Below are 12500 nucleotides of genomic sequence, written 5' to 3'. Positions count from 1 at the left end.
CTAATCCATCCATCCATCAATCCACTCACCCATCCATCCATCCATCCATCCATCCATCCATCCATCCATCCATCCATCCATCCATCCATTCTCTAATCGTTCCATCCACCTATCCATCCACCCACGTAACCAGCCATTATTTTTTTCATATTTCTCCTCTCCTGGCTTTAATGGAAGTGTGCTCCTCAAAAACATTCTCAAACTCTCTTTTTCCACTGTCTCATTTTCCATTGAGAGACAACCTATATTTCACAACTTCTCCTGACCAACCGACCATCAACCTTTCATACGGTTTCATTAACTCCAGCTCACCTGTCCTGGTCCTATTTAAAATAGCAATGTTTTGTTACCTGGGATTTTTGCATCAATGCTTACTCTTTTTAAATATAGCATGAGATGTTCACCATTATGTTGGTGAGTGAGTTTTGGGCACATATTTTTATAGCCTCCCCCAGGAGAAGCAGTGAGCAAACAGGAGGAAACTGCCACTCCTGAGTTTCTGTTTTGTTTTCTCGGGTGTGTGGTTTTTTTTTTTTCTCTCAGCAACTGGGTTGCCATCACATCTCAGTCACTCAGCCTTGCAGGACTCCAGGTACCAGGGGGATGTTTGAATGCTGGTCCTTCTCAGAGGTGTGGCTGCCCTGAGTGCTCTGTTCCCCTGGGCTGAGGAGCGAGGTGGGGCTGGCTGTTCATTTCCTGCCTCCTCTGGTTCCATTTTCATCTCATCACTCATCCTGCGGCCACTGTGACAAGACCGACATGCAATACCCTAGGGACGTATGGAGCTGGAAGGGTCGTTGGCCACTGTATCCGCCTTCTGTCCTTCTACCCGGGGGGGGGGGCACCCTCGTGCTCAGGACTCCCCATAAACCAGTGTCTTGGTGCTCCCTGTGTCTTCCACCTGTCTTGGGCTGCCGGAGAAATGTCACTCATTGTGGATCTTGGATGTTTATAGGAGCAACGGAGCATCCTGCACCCGAGACAAAGACAAGGGGTACAGGGAGGGGCATTGAGCCTGGAGCCCACTGGTCTCCAGACCCCATGGCCTCAAATGCCCACTCTGTTGGCATGTGGCCTTGGACGATGTAGAAATCTTCTGGGATGTCAGCTTCCTCCTCGGTCTGTGCAGGGCGTATGCCTCTGAGGCCCGTGGAAACCATTAAACAGAGGACCTACAGAGTGACAGGCTCTCACTTCATACCCATTAGGGAGGCTACTATAAAATCATAGACAACAGCAAGATGAGAGGTGCACATGGAATCCTGCATGCCTGGGATCATGTATCTCCAAGATCACGTCTACAACATGGGATTTGGGGGTGGAAAACTTTTTTTCCTGTCAAAACTGTTTAGTCCTGCTGCCTCAGGTCTTTGGGGGTTTAGCTCTGGGGAAAACTGAGAATTCTTTTGCCTTGTAAAGTAATCTGGTTATTTCTCCTGGATACTAGGTATAGCTATAAAGATAGGTGACGTATAGTTAAATTAGGTAGGTGATTGATTAATAGATGATTGACAGGTAGATAGATGATTGATAGATGATAGATTGATATTGATGATTGGTTAATTGATATAGATGATAGAATATTGATTGATAGGTTAGATAGATGATGGATGGATAGATGATAGATGATAGATGATATAGATAGATTAGATAGATGATAGATGATAGATATAGATAGATGATAGATACATAGATAGATGATACATAGATAGATGATAAATAGATAGATAGATGATTGATAGATAGATAGATAGATAGATAGATAGATAGATAGATAGATAGATAGATAGATGATAGATAGATGATAGATAGATAGATGATAGATAGATAGATAGATAGATAGATAGATAGATAGATAGATAGATAGATAGATAGATAGATGATAGATAGATAGATATAGATAGATAGATGATAGATAGATAAAGCTCTTTGCCTAACTTCTGGGCTGCTGAGAGCCAGGAGTCTGAGGACCAGGAAAGGAGGTCTCCGCTCTCTCAGCTGTCCTGCTTTCAAGTTGATGAGAGGAAAACCCCAAACCACACAAGGGTGGGTGCTCTCTGCGGGTGGGCCCACAACCCCCAGGTTGCCCCAGGAATAACCCATTTTCCACAATAAAGCAAACCAGTGATTTGGGGGCCCTCTCCCCTGAAGGCAAGCCCCAGGACCTAAGGACAGCTTTGGGGGCAGGGAGAGGGCCCCTCAGGAAGGCCACACAGAGCCCTGGTCCCCCATGTGCTGGATGCCATTCTTGGGGCACAGAGGAGACCCCAGGTTCGATCCTAGGAGCTGGTTCTGAGGGTTCCTGAATGATAGAGGGGTGAGCAGGAAAATGCAGTCAGGGCAGACTATTCCCAAAGACACTGCCCCTCTCCCCCCAGTTCCTAACTACTTATCTTGGTCTGATACATTTGTTACCATCAATGGACCAATATGTGTTACTAACATCTTACCTTGATCGGATACATTTGTTGCCATCAATGGACCAATATGTGTTACTAACATCTTACCTTGATCGGATACATTTGTTGCCATCAATGGACCAATATTGATACACTGTTGCCAACTAAAGTCTGTCTTTTATTCAGATCATCTCAGGTTTTCCATGAGGTCCTTTTTCGGTCCCAGGACCCCATCCAGGACCCACGTGACGTTTAGTTGCCCGGTCTTCTTGGGCTCCTCCAGGCTGTGACAGTGTCTCACACTTTTCTTGTTCTGGTGACTTTGACCGTTTTGAGGAGCGCCGGTCAGGCATTCGTAGGCTGTCCTTTTATTTTGGATTCGTGGGATGTTCTCTTTGTGGATAGACAGGTGTCGTGGGTTCAGGGGATGAAAATCGTAGAGGTGAAGTGTCCTTCTCAGCAAGTCCAGAGTGTGTGCTCCCCATACAAGTCACTGCTGTTGATGTGACTTTCATCACCTGGCCCAGGTGTGTTTGTCAGGTGTCTCCACTGGAAAGAACCTATATGCCTCCCCCTCACCCCCATTTTTTATTCTTTGCTCTTTGGAAGGGGGTGGCTATACACGGCCCACATTCAGGGCCAGGAATTTTCTCTCTCCTTCTGCAGGATTTGAACAGGAAGCTTGAGGGGATGGCTGCTTTGTAGAAATGGGGTAAGGTGAGCAGAAACAATTCTATGCTTTTCATCACCGCACTCCCCGCCCAGCCCCAAGGCACACTACTTGTGTCTGTCTTACACCTTCCTGCAGAACTGTTATATTTAGGAGGTTACGGCCATGGTCCAGGCACAAGGGTCAGGTCCGGACCAGTGCTGTGCTACGGGAGGGCCCCACCCTACGCTCAGCCATGTCCTCCATGCCCTGTGCTCCTGCAACACCGCCTGGAATTTCACATTAGAGATTCATTCCTTTGGCATTGACGAGAGAGCTCCGAAAGCCCTTATTAACTAGCATGATCGCAGGAGAGCATTTACTTCCAGCTTAGACAAGAACAGACACCGGATAGGGAGTCCCCAGATCAAAGACAGAGGTGTGGCCTGATTTCTCTTCTCCTCACATCACTCCTCTGTGAGTTTAGCACCTACATTTTCTCATGACTTTTCTGGCACGGGGGGACTCCCTGACTTCTCTTTCCCTTTTCCCAGTCCCACCTCAAGCTCCTCCTGGCTGCATCCCAGGCCCTTCTGTGCATCTCTGGTCTTTAGGCCACGTGATGATAGCTCATCTTGTGGCCATGAACAGAATGTCTAGAAAAATCCTCTTTCTGCAATCCACAAATGGTTGTGTAGAAATCCCATTGATGAAAGATTTTAGAAACAAGATTTCTACCATTGCCAATCCCCTCGGGGCCATCTGCTGGCTCTCTCCCTCCCTGCTTTCTCTTTCAAAATGCAAAAATGCCCCAGGTCTCTATAAATGGCAACCACAGCAATACGTCTCTCTTGAATGTTCTCTAAGCCTCTAGAATTTAATAGCATCAACGGCCGTGTTCAGATCTACCATGGGCTATGGTGAGTCTAGAAAGGTAGGTAGGTGGCTTACACCCCGCACGCAGCAGGGGAGGAGACTGGGTCAGAAATACCCTTGCGATTCTCCTAAAACCTCGGAACCATTTCAGAGAAGCCAGTTAGCCTCAGGGGAGTAGTGAATTTGAACAGACGGAAAGATTTAATGGAGCCCAGTTTGCACCCTGGGAGGGTCATGTCTGAAGAAAATGTGGGAACGAAAGGGAGGTGGCCACTGGCCCAGGGACGCCTGGAGCCCAGGAGCTGGAAGAGGCAGGAAGGACCCTCCCTGGAGCTTGCCGAGGGAGCTCAGCCCTGGGACACCTTGATCTCAGGCGTCTGGCCTCCAGGATGGAGGGGACAATGAATTTCTGTGGTTCTAAGCCCCCCAGTTGGTGGTTATTTGTTACAGCTGCCCCAGGACATTTGCACACCCAGCATTTAAAATGTGCAAGCTTGTGAATCTTTTGTGCATGGAGAGAAATCAGGGCACTGGAGACCCTGGGGTGTGAGATTGAGAGGGAAGGGACACACACCCCCTTCTCCCTGAGGTGGGGTCCTCGGCTGGAAGCCCAGAGAGATCTCCACGGCCGAGTCCAGTTGGGCCTCAGTCATCTCTTGGGCTTATTCTCTGTTTAAAGATCAGGGTGGCCATTTCACAAATCCTCACGGGGAACTCACCCCCTCACGGCCTTAGAAAGTAGCTGTGAGGCTGGAGGAGACAAGGCCCTTTCCGAGAAAATCCAAATGTGCTGTTAATCTCACATCCTTGGAGTCAATTTTACTTCTGTTTTTGTTTTCAGAGGACTGCCTGCGGAGTTTCATTACCTCTGTTGGCCATCCAGGTCTTCTGCACAGAGGAACCCAGGCATGTGCCCTGACCGGGAATCGAACCTGTGACCTCCTGGTTCCTGGGTCGATGCTCAACCGCTGAGCCATGCCGGCCGGGGGAAAGGAACCTCAGTTCTGCATCGCACATTCCTTGTACCCCGACAGTGTGATCCTGGGCTCTGGGCTCACAGCAGGGACACAGTGGGAAGATCCCCAGAAGGGCTGATATTCCGACAAATGGCGATGAGTCTTACTCTCTTTATTAAAAAACGAGCCCCGGCTGGTGTGGCTTACTTAGTTGGTTGGGTGTGGTCCATGCACCAAAAGATTGCGGGTTCGATTCCCGGTCAGGGCACATGCCCGGGGTTGTGGGCTCAATCCCCAGCAGGGGGCGTGCAGGAGGCTGCCGGTCGATGTTCTGCTCTCACATAGATGTTTCTCTCCCTCTCCCTCTCCCTTCCTCTGTTTCTAAAAATCAATAATAATAAAAAATTGAGCTGGCCCTGGCCAGGTGGCTCAGTTGCTTAGAGAGCCACCCCATACACCAAAAAGGTTGTGGGTTCAAAGCCCAGTGGGGGCACATACGGAGGCAACCAACGGATATTTCTCTCTCCCTGTCTCTTTCTCTCCCTGCCTTTCTCTCTAAAAATCAATTAAAAAAAAATAGAGTGAGGATTTTTTTTAAATTGTGATGAAATTCACACAATGGAAAATTCATCCCAAAAGCAGACCTGCCCCCAGGAGCAGTCGCTGCCCATCCCCCTGTCTTGGACCCTGACAACCTCTAATCCACTTTCTATGTCTGCAGATTTGCCTGCTCTGGATATTTTATATAAATGGAATCATTCGTTATGTGGCTCTTTGGTGCCTGGTTTCTGTCGCTGAGCATCCTGTGCTCAAGGTTCCAGCCACGCCTTAGCCTCTGTCAACGCCTTTCTCCTGTTCATGGCTGCATAGTATTCCACCGCGTGGACGGACCCCGTTCTGTTGGACCATCTGACCGTCTTCCCACAGACGCCGGGTGGCTCCCGCCTTTTGTCGTGAACGATGCCGGTGGGAACACCCAGTGTGGACGGTTTCTCAAGAAAGAGCCAACCGCACAAAGTCCTCAGCTCCTGCGTTGCAGGGAGGGGAACGGGTGCCTTTCTGAGTCCTTCTGACAGCGGAGCATGGCTTGCACGCTGCTTTGTCGCCTCCAGTTAAGGAAGTGAAACTGGCTGCCTGGGCCTCCCGTATCCGGCATCTTGTTGGTTGCACCAGTGAAAACCTTGGCAGGGAAGCAGAGCCCCCCCCCCCCCCCCCGGGGGCTGCAGACAGGACAGGCGCCAATGGGGCAGGGGAGCAGGTCCCTGAGAACTGGGCCCAGTTAGGAACCAGTGTCCCCACCTTTCCAGGTCAGGTTTACTCTGAGATCAGTGTGCAGGGTGCAGGTTCTGGACCGGCCTGGGGGGTCCAGTCTATAAGGCTCGGGCATCTAGACATGCTCAGGGTGTCAATGTCCACCCCGAAGGGGGTCCTGACCCTCCTTGCTGGTGGGTTATCTGTCCAGCTCCCCCATGTGCCCGGGACTGGGATCCCCATGTGTTCAGAAGGAGAACATGTATCCTGCATGTACTGGAAAACCCCCAAGTGGACGGGTTTGGGATTTGGGGTGATCAGGGGCCCCATATAGCCACCGGCTCGTTTCCAACACCTTGCAAATCACACGGAGAACTCACTTCTCTCTGCCCATGACATGGTGTGGAAGGATCACCTGAGTTGGAACAATAAGACTCAGGTCATATGTGTCCCCATAGGTCACGCGGTCCGAGGCCCTTCCTCCAGCCAATGGCAGGAAGGTGCTCACGAAATGAGCCATTTCTGAGCCCTGGTATATTCAAGATCCGCTCTCTTAGGGGAAAGTACTGCTTTGAGGGCCCTGTGCACCTTGGGGCACATCAGAGGGTTCCAGTCCAAGGGCCCCGCAACAAGCCTGGGCCTCAGTAGGGCCCACAGTGACCTGATTCTAGGGTCTGAGACCTCCTGATGCTGGGGACAGATGGAGAGCGTCCCTCAGTCAGAGGCCCTAGAAGATTTAGGACAACGAGAGAGGACCCGGTGGCAGGCAGGGAAAGGGCTTCAATGGGGCTGATGCCACCCACCCTGGGAATCCAGGTGAGCCAGGGACCTCAACCTACCGAGGGAGCCTCTGAACCCCCAGTGTCCTCGTCCACACGGCAGTCAGCCAGTCCTGGGGTCGGCCTTTGTCAGTGGCAAACCAAGAAGCATGGAGAAATCAGGACGCCGGTGGACTGCACATGGGAATGCAAAGTACTGAGGCTTCTTTGGAAAAATAAGAAGCTGGCAGTTCCTCAAAATGTTAAACAGAGAGTTGCTGTATGACCCATCAATTTCACTTCTGCGTATGAGCCCAAGAAGGCAGGAAAAAAAACAGGTATTCACACAAAACCCCCACTATACACAGTCACTGAAAAGTGGAAACAAATAAATGTCCATTGGCCGGCGGGATGGGTAAACAGAATGGGGGGGGGTCTATCCATGGAGTTGAATATTATGCAGCCATGAACAAGAGTGAAGCCCCGACATTCGCTGGGCTGCAGACGAGCCTTGAGCACAGGATGCTCAGCGAGAGAAACCAGACACAAAAGACCCCGTTGTGTGTGTGATTCCATTTACATGAAACGTCCAGATCAGGTAAATCCACAGAGACTGGAAAGTAGGTTAGTGGTTGTCAGGGCCTGGTGGAGGGGGCGTGGGCGTGACTGCTACGGGGACAGGTTTCCTTTGCGGGTGATAAGAAGGGTGAGAACTGGATAGAAGGGGTCGTTACGCAACAGTCTGAATGTCCGAGTGCCTCTGACTTTAAAAATTCATATTGTGCTGGCCGACCGTCCACACCCACCCGCCGACTCTCGCACAAGCAGCTTGACCCCCACAGGTCCAGAGCTCCATTGCCCAGCCCCTCACAGTGAGGCCAAACGTGAGAAGAGAGACTTGGCTGGCACAAGGGCTCCTCTGGGGACCGTGTCTTTGCATCCTGTCCCTCCCTCCTTGCCCTCCCCCTCGGCAGCCTGGCAGCTCGAGGACTGGGGGCCCCTGGGCACACCCTGGCAGCAGCCACCGCAGGCAGGAAGCACCAGGAAAGGGCTGCCTCTGGGTCCCCTGGGCTTTGACCTCAGATTCTGACACCTAAGAAAACAGGAAAGGGTGTTTGTAACATACAGGGGCTCGGAGGGGTGAGTGCAAAGACGGGGAGCACATCTCCCAGAAAACTGGTGCCCAGACAGGCGTCCTAGGGTTGCGCCTGCACAGGAGTGTCCTGGGGCGGCTGTAACAAAAGGCAGGAGACACACTGAGAGTCTTAAAAGCACAGAGACGTATACTCCCCACCCCCACCCCACGCACACCGAGCCAGTGCTACAGAGACATCAAGTGTGAGATCATGGAGAGATAGGCCCAGGCCTTCTGCAGCATCTGAGGACCACACCCTCTCTGTGGGGCGGGTCCCATCGTGTTAGCTGAGAACTTGCAACAAGGCTATGAAACGGTAACATATGAAAATGGATGGGTGGATGGATAGGGGGGTGAGTGGATGGATGGATGGGTGGATGGAGGCTAGACACAGATAGGGGACAAATGATAGATGACAGGTGGATGGATAGATAGATAGATAGATAGATAGATGATAGATAGATAGATATGGTATGGTATGGTGGGTAGATGGTTAGATGACGGATGGATGGTTGATGGATGAGTGGATGATGGATAGATGGATGGATGATGGATGGATGGATGATGGATGGATGGATGATGGATGGATGGATAGATGGATGGATGGATGGATGGGTGATGGATGGATGGATGGATGGATGGATGATGGATGGGTGGATGATCAATGGACAGGTGGATGGATAAATGGATAGATAGATGATAGATGATAGATAGATAGATGATAGATAGATAGATAGATAGATAGATAGATAGATAGATAGATAGATAGATAGATAGATAGATAGATATAGATAGATAGATGATAGATAGATAGATGATAGATAGATAGATAGATAGATAGATGATAGATAGATAGATGATAGATAGATAGATGATAGATAGATGATAGATAGATAGATGATAGATAGATAGATAGATGATAGATAGATAGATAGATAGATAGATGATAGATAGATAGATAGATAGATAGATAGATAGATAGATAGATGTGGTATGGTGGGTAGATGGTTGGATGATGGATGGATGCTTGATGGATGGGTGGATGACGGATGGATGAATGGATAGATGATGGATGGATGAATGGATGGATGGATGGATGGATGGATAAATAGATGAGAGGTAGATAGATACATATGGTGGGTATATGGATGGCTGATGGGCGGATGATGGATGGATGGATGGATGGATGATGGATGGATGGATGATGGATGGATAGATGGATGGATAGATGGATGGATGGATGGGTGATGGATGGATGGATGATGGATGGGTGGATGATGAAAGGATAAATAGATGTTAGGTAGATAAACAGATACGGTGGGTACATGGATGGCTGATGGATGGGTGGATGATTGATGTACAGATGGATGGATAAATGGATAGATAGATAGATAGATAGATAGATATGGTATGGTGGGTAGATGGTTGGATGATGGATGGATGCTTGATGGATGGGTGGATGATGGATGGATGAATGGATAGATGATGGATGGATGAATGGATGCATGGATGGATGGATAGATGATAGGTAGATAGATACATATGGTGGGTAGATGGATGGCTGATGGGCGGATGATGGATGGATGGATGGATGGATGGATGATGGATGGATGGATGATGGATGGGTGGATGATGAATGGATAAATAGATGTTAGGTAGGTAAATAGATACGGTGGGTACATGGATGGCTGATGGATGGGTGGATGATCGATGTACAGATGGATGGATAAATGGATAGATGATAGATAGATAGATAGATAGATAGATAGATAGATAGATAGATAGATATGGTATGGTGGGTAGATGGTTGGATGATGGATGGGTGGTTGATGGATGGGAGGATGGATGGATGGGTGGATGGATAAATAGATGATAGATGATAGATAGATATAGATAGATGATAGATAGATAGATAGATAGATAGATAGATAGATAGATAGATGATAGATAGATAGATAGATAGATAGATAGATAGATAGATAGATATACATATACATATAGATATATGGTGGGTAGATGGATGGATGGGTGGATGATGGATGGATGGATGGGTGGGTGGTTGGTGGATGGATGTTGGTAGATAGATGATGGTAGAAGATAGATATAGATAATAGATATGATGGATGGATGAATGGATAAATAGATGATAGATACACATGATAGATGATATACAGATTGTATCGATTATAGATAGCAGATAGATGACAGATATAGGTTAATGAGTGCAGACTGTAACAGATGATTAATAGACAGGCGATGGATACACAGAGGTAAATATGCAGCCTGCGCCATGTAGATCGATGGATAGTCATGGATTTCCCGGGTCCGTCTTTGCCTATTCATCGTCCCAGCCAACAGCTAGAACAGAACCATGAGCCATGTCCAGAACCAGCCATGTCCTCTGTGCTGCAGGATGGCCGGCCTGTGAGTCAGGCCTGGGAAGCAAAGGTCACCTTCTGGCTCTGAACCAAAAGCTGTGTCCACGTGCCCGGCTCGAGAATGCCGGCGGAAATAGATTCTGGCCGTAGCTGATCTTTCCTTTAACTTTTTCTTAATTAAAAAACCAAACACCAGGAATTTGTTCTGCCTGGAGATGTCGCTCCCTTCAGGCCATCGCTGGCTGTAGGATCAGGGGGCGGGGTCCTTCCTCCTGCCCTGGAGGAGTCCCCAGCCGCCTTCCCGGGGCCTGGTTGTGCGGTGTTACAGCTCCCACAGCTGCGCCCCCACCCCCAGGCGGGCTGAGCCCTGCAAGGAGGCGGGGGCCCAGCAGGTCTGGCCTCCCCGAGAGAGCACAGACAGTTGGTTATACAGGAAATTCAAAACGGGTTTCCTCTCTACCTACCCTGACTCTCCGCCGTGGCCCCAGGCTCGGAGGTGGAACCTTGAAGAAGAATTTGCATTCCGAGGGGGTGCCATGCCCCCTTCTGCAACCAGCGGGAAGCAGTGCCAGGCCCCTGGCACGGGAGCGCTGTGCTGACGGGGCGCTAATTCGGACGCACGCAGATGGACAGCTGGCTGGGAACATAAGCGTTGGCTTCCTGAGACCCGGCTCCCTGGCACAGCTGCGCCTTCACTCCTCCTGATCCCGTGCTCCACAGACGCTCAACATCCCAGCTGCTGCCCCGGGTGAGTCCACTGCCTCTTTTTTTTTAACTGCATGCTCATGGATAACAGGAGGGCCTCAGGGAGGGTCCTACGCCGTGCCAAGGTGAGACAAGTTGGCCATGCAAGGAACATACCCGTGCGTCCTGCAGACGGGCAAGAAAAACGTTTGCAAAGACGCTCAGCTGGGAAACAGAAACAGCCTCAAAAAAAACAACTCATTTAGTCAGAAGCACCTGGGCAGAGGTCCGCTGTGGCCCAGCGCCGTGGGTAGGGGACAGAGGGGGTAGGGAGTCTGTGCCCCACACGCGCGAGACCGCAGGCGGCGCGTTGGCACCGTTTGGCCTGCAAACCCAGCTGCTCGGTGTATTTTCAAAACCGGCTCAGAGGGGCCTGGGTAGCAGCGAGCCCCACGTGCCCGCTGGGGAGGCGACTTGGGAATTCCCACCGCTGTACAAAGGAGGCGGTCACCCACGGTTTGGCTCACATGAAGGGAACAGGAACTACACGGTGGGTGGATGCATCTGTTTTCAAACAGAACAGGGGGCTGCTGTTGTTGTTTCTGCCCCTGGCGTGTTGGTCCAGTACGCGTGGTCAGAGTGCGGCCCTGACACTGGAGAGCTAAGGAGCCAGGGCGTTATAATCGGTACTGGCAGTTGCAGTGTGAGTCTGTCTCGGTAGAATCGCGCATGCCGGGGGGGTCATTGAGGATACTTTTAAGAAGTTTCCATGCCAGCGTTTGGAGATGGTGATGTGAGCCCAGGATGTGGCCGCTGGACCCTGGTGGCCAACTCCAGTCCAGGAGACAAGTGGGACCCAGACTGAGAAGTGGAGCCCTGTGGTTGGAAGCATGGGGCCCCCAAGTGCTTGTTGACTATGCAGGTGTGCTGGGGCTGTGAAGGGCAAGGCCAGTCCTACATTCAAAAGAGAGACAAACCAGCAGGCGGGCACTGGGGTAGGATGAACAGGGTGCCTGGCTGGCTGGCTGGCTAGGTATGTGGGTGGGTGGGTATGTGGGTGCATGGATGGATGGATATATGGGAGAATGGATGGGTGGGTGGATGGATGCATGCATGCATGGATAGATGGATGGGTGCCTGGCTGGCTGGATAGTGGATAGGGAGTTTGGTACAGGGATGAATGATTGGATGGACAGATGGATGGATGGATGAATGGATGGATGGATGGACGGATGGACGGATGGACGGATGGATGTGTGTGGATGGATAGATGGGTAGATGATGGATGGATGGATGGATGGATGGATGGATGGATGGATGGGTGGATGGATATATGGGTGGATGATGGATGGATGGGTGGGTGGATGGATAGATGGGTGAATGGATAGATAGGGAGTTTGGTATATAGATAGAT

At 50.3% G+C, this 12500-nt stretch overlaps 1 protein-coding gene across 1 annotated transcript in view; it reads left to right on the top strand.

The window, feature by feature from the left end:
• LOC308551970 (uncharacterized protein) overlaps window positions 1-12500 on the top strand; it is a 25500-nt gene that overhangs the window by 3503 nt on the left and 9497 nt on the right. Inside the window, exon 2 of the mRNA XM_081126897.1 lies at window positions 10891-11150. The gene's annotated coding sequence lies outside the window, so the exon portion shown is untranslated. The remainder of the gene's footprint in view (window positions 1-10890; window positions 11151-12500) is intronic.

This window comes from Miniopterus schreibersii (assembly GCF_964146895.1).
Source record: "Miniopterus schreibersii genome assembly, chromosome: Y".
In the NCBI taxonomy this organism is placed as follows: Eukaryota; Metazoa; Chordata; class Mammalia; order Chiroptera; family Miniopteridae; genus Miniopterus; species Miniopterus schreibersii.
Note: the sequence above shows the minus strand (reverse complement) of the source record. Positions and strands in the feature narration are given on the sequence as shown.